This window comes from Heptranchias perlo, chromosome 29, assembly GCF_035084215.1.
Source record: "Heptranchias perlo isolate sHepPer1 chromosome 29, sHepPer1.hap1, whole genome shotgun sequence".
In the NCBI taxonomy this organism is placed as follows: domain Eukaryota; kingdom Metazoa; phylum Chordata; class Chondrichthyes; order Hexanchiformes; family Hexanchidae; genus Heptranchias; species Heptranchias perlo.
Window position 1 is genome coordinate 9,577,456 of NC_090353.1, and position 24,506 is coordinate 9,601,961.

Below are 24,506 nucleotides of genomic sequence, written 5' to 3' on the forward strand. Positions count from 1 at the left end.
CATGTCCCACTGCAATTTCAATGTAATTCTTCATCTTCACATGTCGTGAGGCCTATGGCCTACACTTGCTGTCAGCTATTTTTAGGAGGCTGCGCCAGATTTTTTTCCAGATGTTGGTCAACTTTGACCTGTTTGCTAGGTCGGGGTGAATGTAAAATGCGTGGAAATCAGTGAAGACAAACTGAGCAGCTACTGACAATGAGCGAAAAAGGAATGAGTCCACTTTAAAGAGAAAGGGCCCAGCCTGGTGACCCTTGCGTCCCATTCAGTGCCCATTTTACTTGGACACTGGGCGTCCGGAGCACTGCTCAGCCACTTGGACTACATCGTGAAGCCAGGGCAGCATTAGCTTTTTCAGACTTTTTATGAGTCTGGGACGCGGCAGACGATAAATTATAACATGGGCTCCAGCATTTGATGTACAGAAGCTTGTTGGCGCCAAGATCACATCATCTATTTTTTCGTAACTCCATCCAAGCTCAATCCAACCGTTGCTAAGAATGGTTGCGAAACATACTTACCCAAATTCATTTCTTCTGGTTTTGTGGTCAGGTAAAAATAGAAAAAAGTGAAATTCTATCATGGTCAGAATTTCTTAATTTTTTGAACACTGGAACTTCCCAAAATGTAAGGTAAGACAAAGTTTATTCTCCAATTTACTGATATAAAATAGAATCATATATTAGAACCATCGCATTTGACACAGACATCAGCGTACTGGGGTTCCCAGCACAGATCAGCACAGATCAAGTTCGCTCCCCCCACAAGCACTGGGTCCTGCCGCTCCTGGAAGTGATTAATGTCATTGCAGAAGATCAGGAGCCAATTACTTACTGCAGGAGCACCAGGAGATGGGAGCGAAGGAGTGGTGCTTGGGGGAAAGACTGGGGCAAAAACGAGAGCACCGTTTTGAGGTAGACGAAAGTGTAGATTCTGAGATCAGCGCTTTGGAGGGGGAAGAAGGAAGTCAGAAGTAGGGTTGTCTAGTGCCAACATTAACTGAGGACTGGAGGAAGAAGAGATTGCGAACAAGAACCAGGAATGAATAAAAGAAATGGAGGAAAGGAGAAAAGGTTGAACTGGAGGTGGATGGGGAGGGGGAGGTGAAGTGGGAGTGGAGAATGTTAGCTTGAACTGAGGAGGTGGAGTGGAACAAGAATGCCAGTGTGAGGTGGGGAAGAAGGTTAGGTTGAACTGAGGGAGTGAGGGAGTGGAGTGCCAGCGTAAATTGGGAAGATGGAAAGAGAAGGCGTGTCCCTGTGAAAGAGTGGAGTGGTGGTTGGATGGGGCAAAGTGCCTCTGTGAACTGAGTCAGGAAGGGGTAGAGCATCTAAGTGAACTGAGGGGTTTAGATGTAGGTGAGTCACTGTTGAGGTAACTTTTGGGGACACTGGTGTCTGGTTGGTCTGTTGACAATCCAGTGGGCTGCAATCCCTGCAGTTATGCCACGATCACATCCGCCAGTGCCCTCCAGCACTGACCCCACCTGAGTTCAGGGTCATCAGGAGGGCTCCTAATTTACACAGGACCTGTGGGCACATGATCCACTACAGGTGCATATCCAGCATCCACGTGCCCTATTTAGTCAGACAATTTGGCACCTCCAAGCACCCCACCCCCCACCCCACCCCGGTCTAATGGAATCTCCCCTCAGCTACCGGGGCCCAATTTTTTTTTAATTGGCTCGCCCCTGGGGGTCTAGGCAGGCTCCCAAGCCCTGGGCCCTCCAATGGTGGGGCCCACTTCCACTCATCTGGAGGCTGGCATGCCTCATCTTACTGGCATCCGGTTCTACACTGGGTCCTGACTGACCCAAGGAAGCAGGAACTCCTGGTGCAGGGGGTGCCCCAACACCATTTGCCTCGTAAGGGCCGGGCGGATGATCAGCCGTTTAACAAGGCTGCCCAGATTTATAGTTGGAGTCCAGCAGAACCCCTGAGGAATTTTGGCATCCAGATTACAAAATACTAGAAAATGCACCAAATAAACTGATAAACATCTAGAAATACAACAAAATACACAGAGGTTACAACATGGAAACAGGCCATTCGGCCCAACCCGAATGTGTTGGCGTTCACCCTCTACATGAGCATATTGTCTTAAAAACAATGCCCCCGTTTCCCGTATCTCTTCAACCCCTTTTCCTTCATCCACCTATCCGATCTAATATTGAATGATGACATAGTTTCTGCCTCAACCACTAACCCTGGAAGTGAGTTCCACGTCCTCACAACTCTCTGTGTAAAAAAGTTTCTCCTGCGCTCTGTTTGAAATCTCTTATATTTAATTTTGTACCTATAGGCCCTTGTTCTGGACTCCTCAACTGCTGGAAACCGTCTGCTTTTATCTACCATGTCCCATCCTTTCCTAATTTAAACACTTCTATCGTATTGTCCCGTGATCTGTGTTGTTCTAACAAAAAAAGACCCAAATTTTTCAACTCATTTTTCGTATTTGCATTTCCTCATATCAGGAAACATCCTAATGAATCTGTGTTGTACCTCTGAAAGCCTCAATATCCTCCCTATAGTGTGGAGCCCAATACCGCACACAATACTCTAATTGAGGTCTCATTAACGTTTTATATAGGCTCATCATTGGCTTTTATATTCCATACCTCTTGAGATAAAACCTATAATTCCAGCTTTTTTCAAAGCTTCATCAATCTGAGGTGCTGTCTTTAATGTTCTGAGAACCTGTACCTCCAAATCCTTCTGCTCTTCCACATCACTGAACCTACTTCCATTCAGAGTATAATTACTGCTGTTTTTTTTAACAAAATATATCACCTCACACTTACTGACATTGAATTCTATCTGCCATTTTTAAGCCATTGTCCCATCTTATCAATATCCCTTTGCAGCTTCCTTTGGAAGAATTAACTTCCTTCTAAAGAATTAAGTATACCTCCTATTTTAGTGTCATTTGCAAATTTGGACGCCACTCCTTCTAGCCTATATTGAAATCATTGATACAGTGATCAGAAATGAACACCGAGGACCACCATTATCCATTTCCAACCACTCTTAAAAATTACCATTAACTCCTACTCTTTTTTTTCCCTTCTAACCAATTTTTAATCCAGTTTTCTACTCTCCCACAAATTCAATACCCATTAATCTTCTCCAGTAATCTCTTAAGTCTTTAGGCTTTCATACAATTCATATACACTAAATCCTCGAAATCCTCCATCATGTTGTGTGGCACTGCCACCATGCTAAATGGGATAGATTAAGAGCAGCTCAAAATCAGACATCCATGAGAGGCTGTGGACCATCAGCAGCAGCAGAATTGTATTCCACCACAATCTGTAACTTCAATCCTCCATCACCAGCAAGCCAGGTGACCAACTCTAGTTCAACGAGGAGTGTAGAAGAGCATGCCAGGGACAGCACCAGGCAAACCTGAAAATGAGGAGCTAACCTGGTGAAGCTATAAGGCAGGACTACATGCATGCTAGAAAGTGGATGCAGCAGGCTATAGATAGAGTTAAGCTACCCCACAACCAACAGATCAGGTCAATGCTCTGCAATCCTGCCACATCTAGACATGAATGGTAGTGGACAATTAAGCAATTAATGGGAGGTGCCCAGTAATTGAGTGCAAAAGACAAGGCTGAAGCTTTAGCAACAATCTTTAGCGAGAAGTGCCGAGTGGTTGATTCTTCTCGGCCTCCTCCTGAGGTCCCCACCATCAAAGATGCAAGTCTTCAGCCAATTTGATTCACTCCACATGATAGCAAGAAACAGCTGAGTGCACTGGACACAGCAAGGGCTATGGGTCCCAACAACATCCCAGCTGTAGTGCTGAAGACCTGTGCTCCAGAACTAGCCGTGTCTACAGCCAAGCTGTCCCAGTACAACACTGGCATCTACCCGACAATGTGGAAAATTGCCCAGGTATGTCCTGTCCACAAAAGCAGGACAAATCCAACCCAGCCAATTACCATCCTATCAGCCTACTCTCAATCATCAACAAAATGATGGAAGGAGTCAGCGACAGTGCTATGCAGTGATACTTACTCACCACTAACCTGCTCACTGAAGCTCAGTTTGGGTTCCGCCAGAACCATTCGGCTTCAGACTTCATTACAGGCTTAGTCCAAACATGGACAAAAGAGCTGAATTCCTGAGGTGATTGCCCTTGACATCAAGGCAGCATTCGACCAATTATGAAACCAAGGAGCCCTAGTAAAACTAAAGTCAATGGAGTCAGGGGAAATATTCATCAGTGGCTGGAGGCAAACTACTAAGAGGGGGGAGGGGTCAGGTAAGGGTAAATTTATAAGTCTAAAGAGAAAAGTCAAGGCTACAGAACAGACTAGTGATTTGGGTAAAAACAAGCAACCTGTATCAGGAAGGGACACTAATGTCCTTTAGGGAAGGAAACCTGCTGTCCTTACCCGGTCTGGCCTATATGTGACTCCAGACCCACAGCAATGTGGTTGATTCTTAATTGCCCTCTGAAATGGCCTAGCAAGCCACTCAGTTGTAAAATCTCGCTAAAAAAAGTCACAATAAGAATAAAACCGGACGGATCACCCGGCATCGGACCACTAGGCACCGGACATGACAAACGCAAACCAAGCCCAGTTGACGCTGCAAAGTCCTACTCATGAACATCTGGGGACTTGTGCCAAAATTGGGAGAGCTGTCCCACCGGCAGGACAGACCGACCAGAGGTGGCGGTACAGTGATATACAGTCAGGAGGGAGTGGCCCTGGGAGTCCTCAACATTAACTCCGGACCCCATGAAATCTCATGGCATCAGGTCAAACATGGGCAAGGAAACCTCGTGCTGATTATCACCTACCGTCCTCCTTCAGCTGATAAATTAGTCCTCCTCCATGTTGAACACCACTTGGAGGAAGCACTGAGGGTAGCAAGGGCACAGAATGTACTCTGGGTGGGGGACTTCAATGTCCATCACCAAGAGTGGCTCGGTAGCACCACTACTGACCGAGCTGGCCAAGTCCTGAAGGACACAGCTGCCAGACTGGGCCTGCGGCAGGTGGTGAGCGAACCAACACGAGGGAAAAACTTACTTGACCTCGTCCTCACCAATCTACCTGTCACAAATGCATCTGTCCATGACGGTATTGGTAGGAGTGACCACCGCACAGTCCTCGTGGAGATGAAGTCCCATCTTCGCACTGAGGACACCATCCAACCTGTTGTGTGGCACTACCACTGTGCTAAATGGGATAGATTCAGAACAGATCTAGCAGCTCAAAACTGGGCATCCATGAGGCGCTGTGATCCATCATCAGTAGCAGAATTGTATTCCAGCACAATCTGTAACCTCATGGCCTGGCATATTCCCCACTCCATCATTACCAACAAGCCAGGGGATCAACCCTGGTTCAATGAGGAGTGTAGAAAAGCATGCCAGGAGCAGCACTAGGCGTACCTAAAAATGAGGTGCCAACCTGGTGAAGCTACAACTCAGGACTACATGCATGCTAAACAGCGGAAGCAACATGCTATAGACAGAGCTAAGCGATTCCACAACCAACGGATCAGATTAAAGCTCTGCAGTCCTGCCACATCCAGTCGTGAATGGTGGTGGACAATTAAACAATTAACGGGAGGAGGAGGCTCTGCAAACATCCCCATCCTCAACGATGGCGAGTCCAGCACGTGAGTGCAAAAGACAAGGCTGAAGCGTTTGCAACCATCTTCAGCCAGAAGTGCCGAGTGGATTGTCCATCTCGGCCTCCTCCCAATATCCCCACCATCACAGAAGTCAGTCTTCAGCCAATTCGATTCACTCCACCTGATATCAAGAAACGACTGAGTGCACTGGATACAGCAAAGGCTATGGGCCCCGACAACATCCCAGCTGTAGTGCTGAAGACTTGTGCTCCAGAACTAGCTGCGCCTCTAGTCAAGCTGTTCCAGTACAGCTACAACACTGGCATCTTCCCGACAGTGTGGAAAATTGCCCAGGTATGTCCTGTCCACAAAAAGCAGGACAAATCCAATCCGGCCAATTACCACCCTATCAGTCTACTCTTAATCATCAGCAAAGTGATGGAAGCTGTCGTCGAAAGTGCTATCAAGCGGCACTTACTCACCAATAACATGCTGACCGATGCTCAGTTTGGGTTCGCCAGGACAACTCGGCTCCAGACCTCATTCGAGCCTTGGTCCAAATATGGACAAAAGAGCTGAATTCCAGAGGTGAGGTGAGGGTGACTGCCCTTGACATCAAGGCAGCATTTGACCGAGCGTGGCACCAAGGAGCCCAAGTAAAATTGAAATCAATGGGAATCAGGGGGAAAATTCTCCAGTGGCTGGAGTCATACCTAGCACAAAGGAAGATGGTGGTGGTTGTTGGAGGCCAATCATCTCAGCCCCAGGACATTGCTGCAGGAGTTCCTCAGGGCAGTGTCCTAGGCCCAACCATCTTCAGCTGCTTCATCAATGACCTTCCCTCAATCATAAGGTCAGAAATGGGGATGTTCGTTGATGATTGCACAGGGTTCAGTTCCATTTGCAGCCCCTCAGATAATGAAGCAGTCCGAGCCCGCATGCAGCAAGACCTGGACAACATCCAGGCTTGGGCTCATAAGTGGCAAGTAACATTCGCGCCAGAGAAGTGCCGGGCAATGACCATCTCCAACAAGAGAGAGTCTAACCACCTCTCCTTGACATTCAACGGCATTACCATTGCCGAATCCCCCACCATCAACATCCTGGGGGTCACCATTGACCAGAAACTTAACTGGACCAGCCATATAAATAGAGTAGCTACAAGAACAGGTCAGAGGCTGGGTATTCTGCGGCGAGTGACTCACCTTCTGACTCCCCAAGGCCTTTCCACCATCTACAAGGCACAAGTCAGGAGTGTGATGGAATACTCTCCACTTGCCTGGATGAAGAAGCTCGACACCATCCAGGACAAAGCAGCCCGCTTGATTGGCACCCCATCCACCAACCTAAACATTCACTCCCTTCACCACCGGCGCACTGTGGCTGCAGTGTGTACCATCCACAGGATGCACTGCAGCAACTCGCCAAGGCTTGTTCGACAGCACCTCCCAAACCCGCGACCTCTACCACCTAGAAGGACAAGAGCAGCAGGTACATGGGAACAACACTACCTGCACCTCCAAGTCACACACCATCCCGACTTGGAAATATATCGCTGTTCCTTCATCGTCGCTGGGTCAAAATCCTGGAACTCCCTACCTAACAGCACTGTGGGAGAACCTTCACCACATGGACTGCAGCGGTTCAAGAAGGCGGCTCACCACCACCTTCTCAAGGGCAATTAGGGATGGGCAATAAATGCCGGCCTCGCCAGCGACACCCACACCCATGAACAAATAAAGAAAAAGTTTAACAGAGGTAATAGGGCATTAGTGACTAAGGTCACATCAGGGAAAATAGTAAAAAATTAGAATTAAAGGCGCTATATCTGAATGCACGAAGCATTCGTAACAAGATAGATGAATTAATGGCACAAATAGAGGTGAATGGGTTTGATTTAATAGCTATTACTGAGACGTGGTTGGAAGGTGACCAAGGTAGGGAACTAAATTTTTTAAAAATATTTGTTCATTGGATGTGGTCGTTGCTGGCAAGGCCAGCATTTATTGCTCATCCTTAATTGCCCTTGAGAAGATGATGGTGAGCCGCCTTCCTGAACTGCTGCAGTCCGTGTAGTGAAGGTTCTCCCACAGTGCTGTTAGGAAGGGAGTTCCAGGATTTTGACCCAGCGACGATGAAGGAACGGCGATATATTTCCAAGTCGGGATGGTGTATGACTAGGTGGGGAACGTGCAGGTGGTGTTGTTCCCATGTGCCTGCTACCCTTATCCTTCTAGTTGGTAGAGGTCACGGGTTTGGGAGGTGCTGTCGAACAAGCCTTGGCGAGTTGCTGCAATGCATTTTGTGGATGGTACACACTGCAGCCACAGTGCGCCGGTGGTGAAGGGAGTGAATGTTTAGGATGGTGGATGGGGTGCCAATCAAGCGGGCTGCTTTGTCCTGGATGGTGTTGAGCTTCTTGAGTGTTCTTGGTGCTGCACTCATCCAGACAAGTGGAGAGTATTCCATCACACTCCTGACTTGTGCCTCGTAGATGGTGGAAAGGCTTTGGGGAGTCAGGAGGTGAGTCACTCGCCGCAGAATACCCAGCCTCTGACCTGCTCTTGTAGCCACAGTATTTATGTGGCTGGTCCAGTTAAGTTTCTGTTCAATGGTGACCCCCAGGTGGTGGGGGATTCGGTGATGGTAATGCCATTGAATGTCAAGGGGAGGTGTTTAGACTCTCTCTTGTTGGAGATGGTCATTGCCTGGCACTTGTCTGTTGCGAATGTTACTTGCCACTTATCAGCCGAAGCCTGGATGCTGTCCAGGTCTTGCTGCATGCGGGCATGGATTGCTTCATTTTCTGAGGGGTTGTGAATGGAACTGAACACTGTGCAATCATCAGCGAACATCCCCATTTCTGACCTTATGATGGAGGGAAGGTCATTGATGAAGCAGCTGAAGATGGTTGGGCCTAGGACACTGCCCTGAGGAACTCCTGCAGCAATGCCCTGGGGCTGAGATGATTGGCCTCCAACAGCCACTACCATCTTCGTTTGTGCTAGGTATGACTCCAGCCACTGGAGAGTTTTCCCCCTGATTCCCATTGACTTCAATTTTACTTGGGCTCCTTGGTACCACATTCGATCAAACGCTGCCTTGATATTAGGGCAATCACTCTTACCTCACCTCTGGAATTCAGCTCTTTTGGCCATGTTTGGACCAAGGCTGCAATGAGGTCTGGAGCCGAGTGGTCCTGGCGGAACTCAAACTGAGCATCGGTCAGCAGGTTATTGGTGAGTAAGTGCCGCTTGATAGCACTGTGGACGACACCTTCCATCACTTTGCTGATGATTGAGAGTAGGCTGATGGGGTGGTAATTGGCCGGATTGGATTTGTCCTGCTTTTAGTGGACAGGACATACCTGGGCAATTTTCCACATTGTCGGGTAGATGCCAGTGTTGTAGCGGTACTGGAACAGTTTGGCTGGAGGCGCGGCTGGTTCTGTAGTACAAGCCTTCAGCACTTCAGCCGAGATGTTGTCGGGGCCCATAGCCTTTGTTGTATCCAGTGCACTCAGTCGTTTCTTGATATCCGTTGGAGTGAATGGAATTGGCTGAAGATTGACTTCTGTGATGGTGGGGATATCGGGAGAAAGCCAAGATGGATCATCCACTCGGCACTTCTGGCTGAAGATGGTTGCAAATGCTTTAGCCTTGTCTGTTTCACTCTCGTGTTGGACTCTGCCATCATTGAGGATGGGGATGTTTACAGATCCTCCTCCTCCCGTTAGTTGCTTCATTGTCCACCACCATTCACGACTGGATATGGCAGGTCTGCAGATCTTTGATCTGATCCGTTGGTTGTGGAATCGCTTAGCTCTGTCTATACCATGTTGCTTCTGCTGTTTAGCATGCATGCAGTCCTGAGTTGTTGCTTCACCAGGTTTGCACCTCATTTTTGGGACGCTTGGTGCTGCTCCTGGCATTCTCTTCTACACTCCTCATTGAACCAGGGTTGATCCCCTGGCTTGTTGGTAATGGCAGAGTGAGGAATATGCTGGGCCATGAGGTTTCAGATTGTGCTGGAATACAATTCTGCTGCTGCTGATGGTCCACAGCGCCTCATGGATGCCCAGTTTTGAGCTGCTAGATCTGTTCTGAATCTATCCCATTTAGCATGGTGATAGTGCCACACAACACGTTGGATGGTGTCCTCAGTGTGAAGTCGGGACTTCGTCTCCACAAGCACTCTGCGGTGGTCACTCGTACCAATACTGTCATGGACTGATGCATCTGCAACAGGTAGATTGGTGAGGAAGAGTCAAGTAGGTTTTCTCCTCGTGTTGGTTTGCTCACCACCTGCCGCTGGCCGAGTCTGGCAGCTATGTCCTTCAGGACTCGGCCAGCTCGGTCAGTAGTGGTGTTACCGAGCCACTCTTGGTGATAGACATTGAAGTCCCCCACCCAGAGTACATTCTGTGCCCTTGCTACCCTCAGTGCTTCCTCCAAGTAATGCCCAACGTGGAGGAGGACTGATTCAACAGCTGAGGGAGGGTGGTAGGTGGTAATTAGCAGAAGGCTTCCTTGCCCATGTTTGACCTGATGCCATGAGATTTCATGGGGTCCGAAGTCAATGTTGAGGACTCCCAGGGCCACTCTCTCCTGACTGTATATCACTGTACCGCCACCTCTTGTGGGTCTGTCCTGCCGGTGGGACAGGACATACCCAGGGATGGTAATGGAAAAGACTGGGACTTTGGCTGAAAAGTGTGATTCTGTGAGTTCGGCTATGTCAGGCTGTTGCTTGACTAGTCTGTGGGACAGCTCTCCCAATTTTGGCACAAGTCCCCAGATGTTAGTGAGGAGGACTTTGCAGGGTTGACTGGGCTTGGTGTTTTGCCTTTGTCTTGTCCGTGCCTAGTGGTCCGATGCCAGGTGGTCCGTCCAGTTTTATTCTTATTATGACTTTTTGTAGCGAGATTATACAACTGTGTGGCTTGCTAGGCCATTTCAGAGGGCAATTAAGAATCAACCACATTGCTGTAGGTCTGGAGTCACATATAGGCCAAACCGGGTAAGGACGGTAGGTTTCCTTTCCTAAAGGATATTAGTGCCAGGGTACTTGACTTTTAGAAAAGATAGGCAAAATGGAAAAGGATGAAATAAAGTCAGTAATGAGAAAGGCTCTTAGCTCAGAAAATCAGGATGTAGAATCAGTAAGGGTGGAGCTAATAATAATAAGGAGCAGAAACACTGGTGGGAGTAGTTTACAGGTCCCCTAACAATTGTTTTAGTGTTGGACAGAGTACAAATCAGGAAATTAGGGGAGCATGTAACAAGGGTAATGTGATAATCTTGGGGGAATTTACTCTTCATATAGACTGGGCAAACCAAATTGGCAGAAGTAGTTTGGAGGACGAGTTCATGGAATTTATTTGAGACACTTTCCTAGAGCAATATGTCGAGGAAACAACTAGGGAACTGGCTATTTTAGACCTAGTACTGTGTAATAAGTAATCTTGTAATTAAGGATCCTTTGGGGTAGAGTGATCATATATATGATAAAATTTCATATTGTGTTTGAGAGTGATGTAGTTAAGTCTGAAACCAGGGTCTTAAATTTAAACAAAGCCAATTACTTAGGTACGAGGGGCGAGTTGACTAAGGTAGATTGGGAAATTAGATTAAAAGATATGACGGTAGATAAACAATGGCGAACATTTAAAGAAATAATTCATAATTCTCAACGAATATACATTCCCTTGAGGAATAAAAACTCCACGGGAAAAGTGATCCAACCGTGGCGAATTAGAGAATATAAGGATAGTATTAGATTAAAAGAGGCTTACAATGTTGCCAAAAAGAATAGTAAGCCTGAGGATCTGGGGGCTTTTAGAAATCGGCAAAGGATGACCAAAAAATTGATAGAGAGGGAGAAAATTGAATATGAGAGAAAACTAGCAAGAAATATAAAAACAGATTGTAAGAGGTTCAACAAGTATGTAAAAAGGAAGAGATTAGCGAAAGTAAATGTGGGTCCCTTAGAGGCAGAGACAGAAGAGATTATAATGGGGAATAAGGAAATGACAGAGACGTTAAACAAATATTTTGTATCTGTCTTCACAGTAGAAGGCACTAAAAAATATCCGAAATAGTGGGGAACCAAGGGTCTAATGAGAGTGAGGAACTTAAAGTAATTAAGTTTAGTAAAGAAAAAGTACTGAAAAAATTAATAGGACTAACAGCTAACAAATCCCCTGGACCTGATGGGCTACATCCTAGGGTTTTAAAAGAGGTGGCTGCAGAGATAGTGGATGAATTGGTTTTGATCTTCCAGAACTCTCTGGATTCTAGAACAGTCCCCATGGATTGGAAGGCAGCAAATGTAACCCCGCTATTGAAGAAACAGGGAACTATAGGTTAGTTAGCCTGACATGTGTAGTAGGGAAAATGCTAGAATCTATTATTAAGGATGTAGTAATAGGGCCCTTAGAAAATCATAATATGATTAGGAAGAGTCAACACGGTTTTATGAAAGGGAAATCATGTTTGACAAATCTATTAGAGTTTTTTGAGGGTGTAACTAGCAAGGTACATAAGGGGGAACCAGTGGTATAGTATATTTGGATTTTCAAAAGGCATTCGATAAGGTGCCACACAAAAGGTTCTTACACAAGATTAGGGCTCATGGGATTGGGGGTAATTTTTTAGCATGGATTGAGGATTGGCTAATGGACAGAAAACAGAGTAGGAATGAACGGGTCATTTTAGGGTTGGCAGGTTGTAACTAGTGGGGTGCCACAAGGATTAGTGCTTGGGCCTCAGCTGTTTACAAATATATCAATGACTTAGATGAGTCCTTGAACATGTTGTCACCTCCCAAATCCATGTTCATCTTTCCCGCAACTCCATGTTTGAATCCATCCAATCAGGTTTCCGCCCCTGCCACAGTACTGCATCGGCCCTTATCAAAGTCACAAATGACATCCTATGTGACTGTGACGATGGTAAACTATCCCTCCTCATCCTTCTCCACCTGTCTGCAGCCTTTGACATGGTTGACCACACCATCCTCCTCCAACGTATCTCCTCCATTATCCAGCTGGGTGGAACTGCGCTCGCCAGGTTCCATTCTTATCTACCCCGTCATATCCAGAGAATCACCTGCAATGGCTTCTCTTCCTGCTCCCACACTATTACTTCTGGAGTCTCCCAAGGATCTATCCTTGGCCCCCTCCTATTTCTCATCTACATGCTGCCCCTCAGCGACATTATCCGAAAACACATCAGATTCCACATGTACGTTAACGGCACCCAGCTCTACCTCCCAACCACCTTCCTCAACCCCTCCACTGTCTCTCATTTGTCACACTGCTTGTCCGATGGGCAAAAATTTCCTCCAACTAAATATTGGGAAATCCGAAGCCATTGTCTTTGGTCCCCGCTGCAAACTCCGTTCCCTAGCCACTGACTCCATCCCTCTTCCTGGCCACTGTCTGAGGCTGAACCAAAACGTTCGCAACCTTGGTGTCCTATTTGACCCTGAGATGAGCTTCCGACCACATATCCGCTGCATCACCAAGATCGCCTACTTCCAATTCTATAACATCGCCTGTCTCCACCCCTGCTTCAGCTCATCTGCTGTCTGAAACCCTCATCCACCCTTTGTCACCTCTAGACTTGACTATTCCAGTGCTCTCCTGGCTGGCCTCCCATCTTCCACCCTCCAGAAACTTGAGCTTATCCAAAACCCTGCTGCCCGTATCCTAACTCGCACCAAGTCACGTTCTCCCTTCACCCCGTGCTCACTGACCTACATTGGCTCCCGGTCCGGGAACACCTCGATTTTAAAATTCTCATCCTTGTTTTCAAATCCCTCCATAGCCTCACCCTCACTATCTCTATAAACTCCTCTAGCCCTACAACCCTCCGAGATTTCTTCACTCCTCCAATTCTTGCCTCTTGCGCATCCCCAATTTTAATCACTCCACCATTGGCGGCCATGCCTTCAGCTGCCTAGGCCCGAAGCTCAGGAATTCCCTCCCTAAACTTCTCTGCCTCTCTACCTTTCACTCCTCCTTTAAGTTGCTCCTTAAAACCTACCTCTCATCTGCCCTAATACCTCCTGATGTGGCTCGTGTGATGTTTTGTTTGTTAACGCTCCTGTGAAGTGCCTTGGGACGTTTACTACATTAAAGGCGCTATATAAATGCAAGTTGCTGTTGTTGTTGAGAGGACCGAGTGTAATGTCCAGGTTTGTGACAATACAAAGCTAGGTGGGAAAGAAAGCTGCGGACACAAAGAGACTGCAAAGGGATATAGACCGGTTAAGTGGTTGAGCAAGAAGGTGGCAGATGGAGTATAATGTGGGGAAATGTGAAATTATCCACTTTGTTAGAAAGAATAGAAAAGCAGGATTTTTTTTAAAAGATGAGAGACTAGTAAATGTTGGTATTATGGGGGATTTGGGTGAACTTGTACACGAATCACAGAAAGTTAACATGCAAGTACAGAAAGCAATCAGAAAGGCAAATGGTATGTTAGCCTTTATTGCAAGAGGGTTGGAGTATAAGAGTAAGGAGGTCTTGCTGCAATTATATAGGGCTCTGGTGAGACCACACCTGGAGTACTGTGTACTGTTTTAGTCTCCTAATCTAAGGAAGGATATATTTGCCTTAGAGGGGGTGCAACAAAATTTCACTATATTGATTGCTGGGATGAGAGGGTTGTCCTATGAGGAGAGATTGAGTAGAATGGACCTATGTTCTCCAGAGTTTAGAAGAATGAGAGGTGATCTCATAGAAACGTATAACATTCTTAGAGGGCTTGACAGGGTAGATGCTGTGAGGCTGTTTCCCCTGTCTGGGTGGTCTAGAACTAGGGGTCATAGTCTCAAGATAAGGGGTCAGCCATTTAGGATCAAGATGAGGAAAAATTTCCTCACTCAGAGGGTTGTGAATCTTTAGAATTCTCTACCCCAGAGGGCTGAGGATGCTCAGTCGTTGAGTGTATTCATGACTGAGATTGGTAGATTTTTGGACACTAAGAGAATCAAGGGATATGAGGATAGGGCAGGAAAATGGAGTTGAGGTAAAAGATCAGCCATGATCTTATTGAATGGCGGAGCAGGCTCGAGGGGCCATATGGCCTACTCCTGCTCCTATTTCTTATGTTCATATGTTCCTATATATAGCACAAAGGAAGATGGTTGTGGTTGTTGGAGGCCAATCATCTCAACCCTAGCGTATCACTGCAAGAGTTCCTCAGGGCAGAGCCCTAGGCCAACTATCTTCAGCAGGTTCATCAATCACCTTCCCTCCATCTTAAGGTCAAAGGTGGGACTGTTTGCTGATGATTGCATAGTGCTCAGCTACAATTGCAATTCCTCAGATAATGAAGCAGTCCATGCAGCAAGACCTGGACAACATCCAGGCTTGGGCTGGTAAGTGGCAAGTAACACTGACACCAGACAAGTGCCAGGCAATGACCATCTCCAACAAGAGAGAGTCTAACCCTTGACATTCAATGGCATTACCATTGCCGATGCCCTCACCATCAATACCCTGGGAGTGGCCATTGATCAGGAACTCAACTGGGCCTGCCACATAAATGACGTGGCTACTAGAGCAGGTCAGAGGCTGGGTATTCTATGGTGAGTAGCTCACCTCCTGACTCCCCAAAGCCTCTTCACCATTTACAAGGCACAAGTCAGGAGTGTGATGGAATACTCACCACTTACCTGGATGGGTGCAACTGCAACACTCAAGAAGCTCATCACAATCCAAGGCAAAACTGTCTGCTTGATCGGCAGCCCATCCACCACCTTACACGTCCATTCCCTCCACCATCGTGGCTGCAGTGTGTACTATCTACAGGATGCACTGCAACAACTCTCCAAGGCTTCTCCGACAGCACCTCCCAAACCTCCGACCTCCACCACCTAGAAGGACAAGGGCAGCAGGTGCCATCACCTCCATGTTCCCCTCCAAGTCACACACATCCCGATTTGGACATATATTGTTGTTTCTTCATCGTCACTAGGTCAATATCCTGGAACTCCCTACCCAACAACACTGTGGGAGTATCTTCACCACATGGACTCCAGCAGTGCAAAAAGAAGGCCTGCCACCACCTTCTTAAAGGCAACTATGGATGGGCAATACATGCTGGCCTTGCTAGCGACGCCCATATCTAGAGAATGAATTTTAAATCATTTTTTAAAATCCACTGCATTTCCCCCATCTACCATGTCCATTACCTCCTCAAAGAATACTATCAGGTTTGTCAAGTACGATCGGCCATTTTGAAATTTGTGCTGGCTGCTTCTAACTATTTTCTCTTTATCTAAATTTTCTATGGGCAGATTGTACCCAGACTATCTCAGAAAATAAATCTTGTTCCTTCAACACTTGAGTCACCCATCAGCCTTTCATGTATTTATTACTCCCCCTCCCAGTTGGAGTGAAAGAACATTGGGTAAAGCTATAGCTATATGTCCATGTCCTGCTTTACTCTCAGCGGAATGACTTCTTTTCATATGCTTTTGAGTTGTCAAGTTTTTGGTGCTCTATCAGCTTTTTTGAAGCTGCTGATCAGTTTTTGCTAGTTTTGTAGATTGGCGTGTAATATGGAAGCCAGTGTTATAAAGTGAGATCATTGTAGATCCACAATATATTGGGTTTATGAAGGTAGGATGGAGATAAAAATGGTCTGAGCAGGTCCAACACATGGACCTTGAAATAGCCTTTGACATCTATCTTTACAAAGGTCCTGTCAGATTATAGTTATTTTTATTAGAGAATGTATTCTATTTTTATTTTCATTTTAGGCTCCAGTTAATGAGTAACGTCTTAACTGTTTAGTAGATGAAAAATAAATGTTTCTGCTGTAACTTTTCATCATGTTTTGATAAGAGGCTTCACTTTATCCTAGCTTTTGCTTTCAAATGCTGATTGATCTCCCCTTCAAAACAGCCGCCATTATTCCACCACAAAAATCCCACCCTCGACATTTCTGTCCTCCCCAACTACTTCCTCATCCCCAACCTCCATTTCTCTCCAAGGCATTGAATGTTTTGTTGCCTCCCAACTCCATACTCAACTCTCCCAAATTGTTTATTCTCTTCAGTTTAGCTTCCGCTATGCTCATAGCACAGAGAACACCCTGGTCAAAGTCACTGATAATATCCTTCATATCTGTGACAACAGCACGTTATTCCTATTTGTCACCTTTGATCTCTGAAAGGCCTTTGACACAGTTGATCATGCTATCCTTCTTTTCTGAGCTCCACGAGGACGGCCTTGCGTAGTTCCAATCCAACCTGTTCCAATGTATTCAGTACATTTTCAGCAATTACTTCTCCTCCCTCTTTTGTATGTAACCTTGTGTGCATCCCAATATTCCATCCTCAGCCTTTTCCGCAAGCCCCATATCCAAGGCACCACCAAGATAGGCAACGTTGCTTACTCTGCAACGTTGCCTATCTCTGCGTCTCATTCCCACAGTGAAAACCCTACACTTTGGTCACATCCAGAACTTAATTTCTCCGACACCCTTCTCACTGTCTGTCCAAGCTCCACAATCCGTAAATTCCAACTCATCTCGTAGTTCACTACTTGCATCCTCTTGTACATTAATTTCTCCTTGCCCATTACTTCTATATTCACCAATTTATGTTGGCTCTGTAATCCCTAAAGCATTAATTTCTCCTGAACTCGCTTTCAAATCTCCTCCACCTGTTTCCTTTTTTTCCAACTTAAAAGCATTTTGCTTTCAAATGCTGATCGACCTCCCCTTCAAAACAGCCACCATTATCCCACCTCAAAAATCCCACCCTCAACATTTCTGTCCTCCCCAACTACTTCCTCATCCCCAACCTCCATTTCTCTCCAAGACATCTCTCGTAAGCAAACTATTCGACCACCCTTTTGGTCACCCCTCCTAACTCCCAAATTTTTGCTCGGTGTCCATTTTCACTCTGGGTTGTTTATCTACATCAAAGGTGCCCTATAAATAGAAGTTTGATAAAAAAGACTCTTTGTTCTGGATGAGTTTGGCTGGCAATTGCTGAGTTCGACAATAGGTGGAAGTTTTCCTCCGTTTCCTATTACTATGTATAAAAAAATGCACATAATTTCATTACAAATGGAGAACAGAGGACATTCTTTCAGATCTCATGTCTAATCCTATGGGTTGAGAAGAGGCTGCTTCTGCCTTGCTGAGCAATGACTGTGATGCCCCTCTTCCAGTTCTATATTTTCCACAGACTCCCACTTTGGAAGCTGTGAGAAGAATCGGGCCAATTCTGAGCTGGGTCCATTTTCCTGATGGTGACAAAGACCCCAGTAATGATGGACTGGATCCATTTTATCAACTAGGAAGAATTCCACAGCAGCGTTAGTCTAGATCCATTGTGCTTATTCCTTCTACCAAACAAACTATTATTCTTGAGGATTCTTCATGGAATTTTGTGAAGGAAAATTGAGGTGGAGCAAATGCTTCTCATCTTTGTTCCGTTAACATAATCAAGAATTACAGCCGTAAAATCTAGACTACAGATATAGCTATGAATTTGGTTACTTGAAATTGAAACATGAAGGTGAGATCATTAACTTTAATTCTACAATATTTGGTTGAATTATACCTCCTATTTAACCCATGCATTTTGGAAATTCTGCTGCTTTTAATGGGGATACACAGACGGTCTGAGCTACCCAGGGGGTTTAAGGACACAGAATTCAGGCAAGTCACAGATCATTTTTAAAGGTTATTAATCAATTCAGTAAATTGGACCCACTTTCATGGGTAATGGTGCATTCTGATACATACAGTGAGGGGCTTTCACAACTCTCTGTGTTGAAGGTTGACAGGGTCTTTCTTTGACGGAAGGGCCTTGGATTGGATAGGTAGGCTGGATCAGGGCAGTGGGTGAGGGCTGGGGTTATGGTAGAAGCTATTTTAAGTTTCAAGTCAATTAAACAAACTCGGATGCTCTGTTGTTAAAGCAGTGTGTTACTGAGCCACAGAGACCAGAAGGTACCAGGTACGATTCCCGCACCTTGTTCAGTTTGCTCATCTCGACCAGAGTGGCAGGAGAGATGCTACAATTGGCCTCAGCGTCCTGGGCTAAGGAAGGAAAAATCAGTAAACGTGACCAACTCCTGATCGCTATCCAGTAACTCCTGCTGCAAGTGTCCATATGTGGACATGGTGTGAGAACAGGACTGGGCTTCTCTGTATTGTCTTTATGGTTGAATAGCCTGCCAAAACTCAATGTCTAGCAACTCAAATGAAGGATAGGCACTTGGGCGAGATAGGAGAGGGTGCCTGATACCAGTGGAATGTATCCCAGGAAGAATCGGCACCTTCAGGAGAGAAGGGAAGAGAAAAGGAGAAAACTGGGAAAAGAAACGTTGATCCATTTTTTTTAAGTGAAATGTTTGATTTGCACACAAGATCGATCGGCATCTGAAAGATAGGTTAGCACTTCAGCTGGAACCCCAACATGTTGTTTTGATATCTATGTATATTATAGAACTACAGAATGCTTCGATTTACCTTCTTTACACCGAAGATTGATCAGCATCTGAAAGATAAGGGAACTGGGCAGATATTTGGCAAAGAAATCAATGGAGGAATATGAGAGATGGAGTAGTGGATGGGATTTTCTGAACTTTAGGTAGACTGCAGTGATCAAAGATCTGGTCCTGTATATCACCACGTTCCTGTGTACTGATAATGCCCAGTACCAGTCAATCTCACTACCAGCTATGGATCTCATCATATCTGGTGTCTTTGGCATAATGTTGAACACTTCTTCACTGGGAGCAGGTGGTTCCTGGAGAATTCTCAGTCTGACCTGAAGTTACATTTCACGTTTGCCACCACTTCATATTAAACTCTGAACTAACTGCAAATGAATTGTGTTTCTTCATGTGCTGTTTATTGGTAGACTGCCAAAGTGAAGAGTTTTATTGTTTGGAAAAGGAAGTAAACTAGCAATAGAATTCCAAATATGGAAGGAAGCACTCGGCATAATCTAATTGTATTAGTGGATCTCTGGTGGCACTGCTCACGATGAGTCAGAGAATATCGTAAACGCTTGTGAGAGATGTAGTGAGACACAGTCAACTGAGTTGATAGTGTGAAAGTGTTTTTTGATTGATTGTTGAGAAATTTGGGCCAAAATGAAAAATATAACAGATATTTTTATTCAATGAGAATGTTTAAAATGTGACAAGTACTATATGCAAGACTTAATGTAGTATCAGCTGATTTACCACGGTGCGCTGGGTGTGTGGGATAACTGTATGAACATACGAAAATGATGGGCAGGATAAGACCATCTGATCCATCAAGCCTGCCCCATACTCATAATGGCTGGAGCATGATCATCGGACACTTCCTATGCACCTGTAACCATGTAATGTCTTGGGAGAGGCAAAAAAAACCCAGAGAAAAACCCAGGACCAATAAGGGAAAAAATATTCTGCAAAATTTCTCTCCGTCCCCCTCAGGTGATCAAAACCAGGACAAAATTACTTTGTTGCAGAAAAGCACTGGCTACAGAAACTGAGATTCTCCATGGAGGCAAGTACTGAACTGTGTCAAATGATACCAGGTAACTTGAACCAATGTTCTCTGCACCTGGAAATGCTCTATCTGTGGCTGTTAAGGTCATGCATGCTCTAAGATTTTCTGCAGTTGTCTCATTCCAGTGGCCTGGTTGTGATTCTAGGAGGCATTAGCCAAGGTCTCATGTTGATCTCCATTCAAGAAGTGAACTGATTACACTGTTCCAGATGGGTGAGACGCTCATCCATTTCCACAGCGACAAGGAATTGGAGAGACATAAATTCTAAGTCATGGTTTCTTTCTCCAAGGTCGTGGGTATAATTTACAGCGAGCATATGGAGATAAGAGCACCCACAGGCAGTCACATGGCCCACATCAATCACAAAGGCTTCCAAACAATCAATTTGCCAATGATCTGTGAGGCACACAAAGTATCTTGAATGTGAACCCAAAGTCCCTGAGATCAATGTATGACCCTTCATTCTTATCCCTAACCATCTCTGGCTGGAGTATTTGAATGCAATGATCCATTGGTGAAAGGTTGGGTGTTGGAGGATTCTGGCTTTCACCTAAAACTGTGGCCGATGAACCTATTACAGAACCTACACTGTTACAGTATGAGTCAACCAAAGAGTGCAGCATGATTGTGATTTTCTGCAAGGTACATAACCTCATCTTCAAGAATGGGCTTAATCTTGAACTAAATGAAGAATGCAGTAGTATCAGAGGACAAAGGACTCCAGCAGAAGATGAGATGGCATTGGCATGGAAGTTTAGGGGCACCCATTTCAGTTAAAATACTCTCCTGTGCCAGCCATACTCAGACCTGTTATACCAAATTTGTACCAACAGTAAACATCAGACTTGGCACTGTTGGTAGCATTCTCACTGCTGAGTAGAAGGTTGAGCGTTCAAGCTCCACTCCAGGGCTTGAACACATAATTTCAACTGATACTTCAATACTGTCATAAGGGACTGCTGCAATGGCCCAGAATTTGCTGTCAAAATAACGGTGAGGCTAATGGTGGTCATCATTATTTATGAGCAAAACGCACAGCAACTTCAGGGGAGGGCAGATGCGCGGTTAAACACGGAAATCCAAAGGTTGCTGTCGGAGATGCGCTACTCCACCGTTAGCTTCGCGAAAATGGGATCTCACCGTCTGCCTCACCATTCAAAGATGTGGAGATGCCGGTGATGGACTGAGGTGGACAAATGTAAGGAGTCGCACAACACCAGGTTATAGTCCAACAGCTTTATTTGAAATCACAAGCTTTCGGAGCTTTGCTCCTTCGTCAGGTGAAGTGAAGAGATGCATATAGGCACAGCATATATAGTCAGAGAACAATGCCTGATGATTACAGATAATCTTTCTAACTGCCCTTTATCACACCTCGGCAGAGAGATAATCACAGCAATCAAAGGAGTCAATGGTGTTCAAACAGGTTAGTCAGGGAAACATTATATCCAAGAATACTGAGGTGGGGTCACAAGGGGTCAAATGTAGCAGATGCTGGGGTTTGTATTAAAAACAGATAACTTTTTTTTGCTGGAAATCGCAGCAGGTCCGGCCGCATCTGTGTATGGAGAACAAGCCAACTACGACTTGAGTCTGGATGACTCTACGTCAGGTGGGGTTACATGTAGCGTAAAATGAACCCAAGATCCCGGTTGAGGCCGTCCTCATGGGTGCGGAACTTGGCTATCAATTTCTGCTCAACGATATTGCGTTGTCGTGTGTCTCGAAGGCCGCCTTGGAGAACGCTTACCCGAAGTTCTGAGGCTGAATGTCCTTGACTGCTGAAGTGTTCCCCGACTGGGAGGGAGCCCTCCTGCCTGGCGATTGTTGTGCGGTGTCCGTTCATCCGTTGTCGCAGTGTCTGCATGGTCTCGCCAATGTACCATCCTTACCTGCAACGTATGAGGTAGACAATGTTGGCCGAGTCACAGGAGTATGAACCATGTACCTGGTGGGTGGTGTCCTCTCGTGTGATGGTGGTATCTGTGTCGATGATCTGGCATGTTTTGCAGAGGTTGCCGTGGCAGGGTTGTGTGGAGTCGTGGTTGCTGTTCTCCTGAAAGCTGGGTAATTTGCTGCGAACGATGGTCTGTTTGAGGTTAGGTGGCTGTTTGAAGGTGAGTAGTGGAGGCGTTGGGATGGCTTGTTCTCCATACACAGATGCAGCCGGACCTGCTGCGATTTCCAGCAAAAAAAAAGTTATCTGTTTTTAATACAAACCCCAGTATTCTTGGACGTAATGTTTCCCTGACTAACCTGTTTGAACACCATTCACTCCTTTGATTGCTGTGATAAAGGGCAGTTAGAAAGATTATCTGTAATCACCAGGCATTGTTCTCTGACTATATATGCTGTGCCTATATGCATCTCTTCACTTTACCTGACGAAGGAGCAAAGCTCCGAAAGCTTGTGATTTCAAATAAAGCTGGTGTTGTGCGACTCCCTACATTTCACCATTCAAATGCATTGAAAGGCGTGAAGTTCCTATATTTACACGGTTGATACGAACTAAACTCGCCACAGAAGTTAAGTCAAGTTGTTTCAAGTCTAAATCCCCTTTTAACAACATGATACATTTTAATTGCTGCCAGTCAACCTCCCTGGTACTGAAAATTAACTTTTAAAAGATTGGAGTCTCAATCCTTCAGGTTTTAATTGGTGTTTGGAATTTTAAAAAATGTTTTTTGGCTTTTTCTTTCTTTTTTCTCTCTCTCTTAATCCAGTCTTTCTTTCCCTCTCTTTATTTCTCTTTCTGTACTTGATTTGACATTGAATTCACCATTTTAACTTACACTTCCTTCTCAGTCCTTGCACTGTTAATTTCACAATCCTTCAATCTGATTGGTTAAGGAGATACACAGTTGCTTGCCCTGTTCACTCAGGTCCCAGATGCCCTGTAGGGGGCGCCGTGCCGTTTCCATCTCCCACTTCCTGCAACTTGCGGCGCAAAATATCACCGAGATTAAACGTTTAAGGGCAAGTCTAACTAACAGCGGATGCCATTCATTGACCGGCTACAGCAAATTCTGGGCCATTGTTGGAGGTGCCATCTTTTGGATCAGATATTGAATTGAGGCACTGTCTGTCTATTCAGGTAAGTGTAAAAGATCCCATGACACAGGAAGCTCTCCTGGTGTCCTGGCCAATGTTCCTCTCTCAATCAAAGCTGCCAAAATAGATTAACTGGACCTTCATCTCATTTCCTGTTGTGGCACCATGCTGTGTACAAATTGGCAGTGCATTCCCCTACAGAACTGCTGTAGCAGTGCTTAAAAAGTAATTAATTGGCTGTGAATCCCTTGGGATGGCCTGATGACATGAAAGGTGCTAAATGAATACAAGATCATTCTTTATGCATAACAACAAATGATCTTTCATAATAAAGATTGCTTTCCTCCCTGCGGAGCAACAGCAAACTTCTCCATTACCAGATTCAGTGTTCCCCTAGGTTTTGTCAGAAGGACATGAAATAGGCGAGATAATGGCAATTTACAGTGATTTAAATAACTTTATCATTGTTTTGCCCTGAGTGATATATGTGGTCCCTTCATGTACTTTGTGGGTCCTAGCCACGCTCTTATGTGCCTGGTAGTTAACGGCCAGTTTCCGTTTTATTTCTCCACATCACAGGAATGTTTCCAGACCCCCCTGCTGCGGGTTCTGTCCATGGTATTGACCCTGTTAGTGATGTCCTCTTGGGCTCTGGTGTGTGGATTGTAATTCCTATTAATGCAGCAGGTGGGAGGATAGGAAGTACAGCTTTTCTGACATGTGACTAATGGGTCTTTGATGTAATTGCTCCATCTCGTGGATAGGCCACTTAAGTCAACAAGTTAGGCTTCATTAACACCTTCATGTGTGGAGCCCCACAAAAACATAACTAACTGCAGAGTACCACATGAATTGATACCCCATAACTTGTGGCACTGTAGTTCACCTGCCCAGAGTCACTGGAATCCTGGCCGGAATCTAAAACACTAGTGGAATTTTGTTTAAAGATATAAGAAATGCAGCTGCACGTTAGTAAAAAGAGACAATGACTGTAAATGTGTACAATGATTGCGTACCTGTTGTTTATTACAGGAGTGTCGGCCATGCTTTGCAAAACAGTATATAAATCAAACAGTATTAAACAGGACTGATCAGGTTCATATTGGCTGGTGTGGGAACAAGCTGACTAATCAATGATTTTGTTATGTATTTGTTCATTTTTAAAATTTCATTGGAGAAAATATAAGACGGTTTAGGGAACTGGATGACACAGTGGGTTAGCAGAGATTGGTACTTCTGACACTGAGCTTTGTGCGACGGGGGCACGTTTAGGAATTAGGGTGCGGAGGAACATTAGTGGACAATCACGCAAGGAGCGCTGAC

General features: G+C 45.4%; 1 long non-coding RNA gene across 1 annotated transcript in view; it reads left to right on the top strand.

Moving 5' to 3' along the window:
* Positions 1-551: 551 nt before the first annotated feature.
* Positions 552-24,506, top strand: part of LOC137299726 (uncharacterized) — a 55,141-nt gene continuing 31,186 nt past the window's right edge. The window contains exon 1 of the long non-coding RNA XR_010957965.1: positions 552-632. This is a non-coding gene — a long non-coding RNA (uncharacterized lncRNA). The remainder of the gene's footprint in view (positions 633-24,506) is intronic.